This window comes from Tupaia chinensis, unplaced genomic scaffold (genome assembly GCF_000334495.1).
Source record: "Tupaia chinensis unplaced genomic scaffold, TupChi_1.0 Scaffold000115_1, whole genome shotgun sequence".
Classification (NCBI taxonomy): domain Eukaryota; kingdom Metazoa; phylum Chordata; class Mammalia; order Scandentia; family Tupaiidae; genus Tupaia; species Tupaia belangeri.
This window is the reverse complement of record NW_006159579.1, coordinates 2,157,213-2,160,227: the sequence shown is the minus strand read 5'-3', so window position 1 is coordinate 2,160,227 and position 3,015 is coordinate 2,157,213. Positions and strand designations below refer to the sequence as shown.

At 46.5% G+C, this 3,015-nt stretch overlaps 1 pseudogene; it reads right to left on the bottom strand.

Annotated features, from left to right (window-relative positions):
• LOC102480926 (uncharacterized) overlaps positions 1 to 3,015 on the bottom strand; it is a 14,504-nt pseudogene that overhangs the window by 11,172 nt on the left and 317 nt on the right.

The window sequence follows — 3,015 nt, the reverse complement described above, 5'->3', positions numbered from 1 at the left end:
TTTTTTTTTTTTTTTTGAGAGATTTTCACTATAGGGCGTGTGCGCTCGCCAGACAGACAGAGAGAGACATTAGAGACAGAAAGCAAGAAATCACCCCCCAGGGGGGTTGGTCACACCGCAATCCCTTCTCCATTCTCCTCTCGGGATCTTGGGCATGCATGCACATGCGCCTGGCGTGAGTTTTAAGCCACCAGGTCCGGGACGCGAACCGCAGTTGACTACGTGGGAGTCCAGCGACATAGCCATTACGCTAACTGCAGGTTCCCCTTTGGAGATTTTTTTTAAAAAGAGTTATTTTATTTAACTTTATCCATTTATTTATTTATTTTAATTTGACTAGAGAGGGACAGAGAAAGTGAGAAGCCAAGCCATCACGTCCAGGACTGGAACCGTGGTCGGCCATGTGGGAGTCCAGTGCCCTTAGCCACCATGCCACCTGCTGGCCCTCCTTTGGAGATTATTTTTTTTTGAGAGTTTTTTTTTTCTTTTTTTCACTATAGGGCGTGTGCGCTCGCCAGACAGACAGAGAGAGACATAGAGACAGAAAGCGAGAAATCACCCCCCAGGGGGGATGGTCACGCCGCAATCCCTTCTCCTCCATTTTCCTCTCAGGATCTTGGGCACGCACGCATACGCGCCCGGCGTGAGTTTTAAGCCACCAGGTCCGGGACGCGAACCGCAGTTGACTACGTGGGAGTCCAGCGACATAGCCATTACGCTAACTGCTGGTTCCCTCCTTTGGAGATTTTGAACACACATGCCAGATGTGTTTTTTAAGCCACCACATCCAGCACTCAAACTATGCTGTCAGCCATCCATAAAGGGATCTAGTTGCCTTAGCTACCACACCACTGGCTGGACCCTTGCATGATTCTGTTTATATGAAGTTCAAAAACTCTCAAAATTAATCTGTGGTGCTACAAGTCAGAATACTGTTTACCTCTTGGGGAGCAGGTACTTATTGGGAGGGAATGTTTGATGATAAAAAAGAACTTTCTGGGTAAGATTCACAAATGGAAGTATTTACTGAGCATTTACTCTGTGCCAGGCAGTGTGCTGTGTGCCCAAGACATAGCAATAAAGATGGATAGGTTTCCATCCTTATGGTGTCTATAATCTAGTAGATAGACAGATAATAAACAACCTAGTGCGTTCTACTGAGGACAAGTATGCCAAAGAGAACCTGCCTGGGGAGTGGCCAGGGAAGGCATTCTTGGGGTTGCCTTTTTTTTTTTTTTTTTGAGAAGTTTTTGCTATAGGGCATGTGCACTCACCAGAAAGACAGAGAGAGACAGAGAGACAGAAAGCAAGAAATCACCCCCCAGGGGGGATGGTCATGCCGCAATCCTTTCTCCTCATTCTCCTCTCAGAATCTTGGGCATGCACACATATGTTCCTGGTGTGAGTTTAAGCCACCGGGTCTGGGACTTGAACCGTGGTTGACTACATGGGAGTCTAGTGAGGTAGCCATTATGCCACTGCTGGTCCTGGGGTTGCCATTTTGAACTGGTATCTGAAGGCTGATGAGTTATCTAAGTGGGGAGAGCATTTCAGACAGAGATCAGTTTCTAACAGGGTTCTGAGAAGGGAGGGAGTACAATGTGTAAAAAAGGTCACTATAATTGCAATCTTAAGAGAGGGGAAGTGAACCCTCTGGAGATTTGGCGAGGATAAGAGTAAGAAATTTATTTGGCCTTTATCTTCAGAGCAATGTGGAGCCATAAAATAGGTTTAAGTAGAAGAGTAATCAGATTTCTAACCTACAATAGAAACATTACTCTGACAGCAGGGTAGAGACTAGATAGATCCGAGGGGCCAAGGTGGATGTGAGAAGCTGTTGGAGGCCATTGCACTAGTCCAAGCACACAGTGTACACTCAATAAATAGTTATGGGATGAAAAAGTTCCTAATTTTTTCTTAGATGGGACCAATATGACAGAGCTGTTCAATGAATTAACAAGGTATTTGCTCATCTGTTGTCTTCTGTGATGCTCATAACAGATGCCTAACTCCCACTATACAGATGAGGAAGCTGAGGATGAGAGAGGCAATCAGATTGTTAAGAGTGAAAGCCAAGGGGCCAGCACTTGGTGTGGTGGTTAAGGACGCTGGGCTCTCGCATGTCCAACCATGGTTTAAGTCCAGGACCCGGCAGCTTGCTTTCCTCACTTAACCTCTCTCTCATTCTGCTCCTCTCATGTCAAATTAAAATATGTAAAATAAATAAAATTCAATAAAATAATTCTTAAAAGAAAAAAAGAGAGTGCAAACCAGATCTGAATCCTGGCCTATATAACAGGTATCAAGTCCAGTGCTGGGGAAGCCTCTCCATCTTTAGGGAGAGAGCTGGGGTCACACACAATTGTTCACTCAAGAATTATATTTATTGGGACCAGCAGTTAGTGTAATGGCTATGTCCCTGGGCTCCCACGTAGTCGACCGCGGTTCACGTCCTGGATCTGGTGGCTTAAACTGTCTCCCTGTCTCTCTGGCGAGCGCACGCGCCCTATAGCAAAAAACTCTAAAAAAAAAAAAATTATATTTATTGAGCACCTGCTGAGTTTGCGAAGGTGGTGATGACAGGAAAATGTGGAGAGGGATTTATAGGAAAATAGTATTATTTTCATCACTATGAACTTTATTATTACACACTGTGTGTTGGCCTCTGTGACAAGTGTCTTCCATACCTCCCTCCATTTCCTCTTGGTAAGCACTATTATTCCCATATTTCAGATGGGTAAACCAAGGCTTACAGAGTAGACATGTCCAAAGATGCTCTGCCAGGACGCTCACATAGGGCTGTACCGTGTTTCCAAAGTGGGAAACTCCACAGCACCCAAAACACTGCAACCGGGAAGCAGACAGGGAAGCAAACAGAGATCCATGGGATACTCACACTACGCGCTCGCACCCAAGTGGGCGGGCAGCGCGCTCCACCTCGCGCTCCCGGGGACGTTTGGTCACGTGGGAAGGGCCCCGCCCCTCGAGTCCGCCCCGCCCCTCCCGCACTCCCTC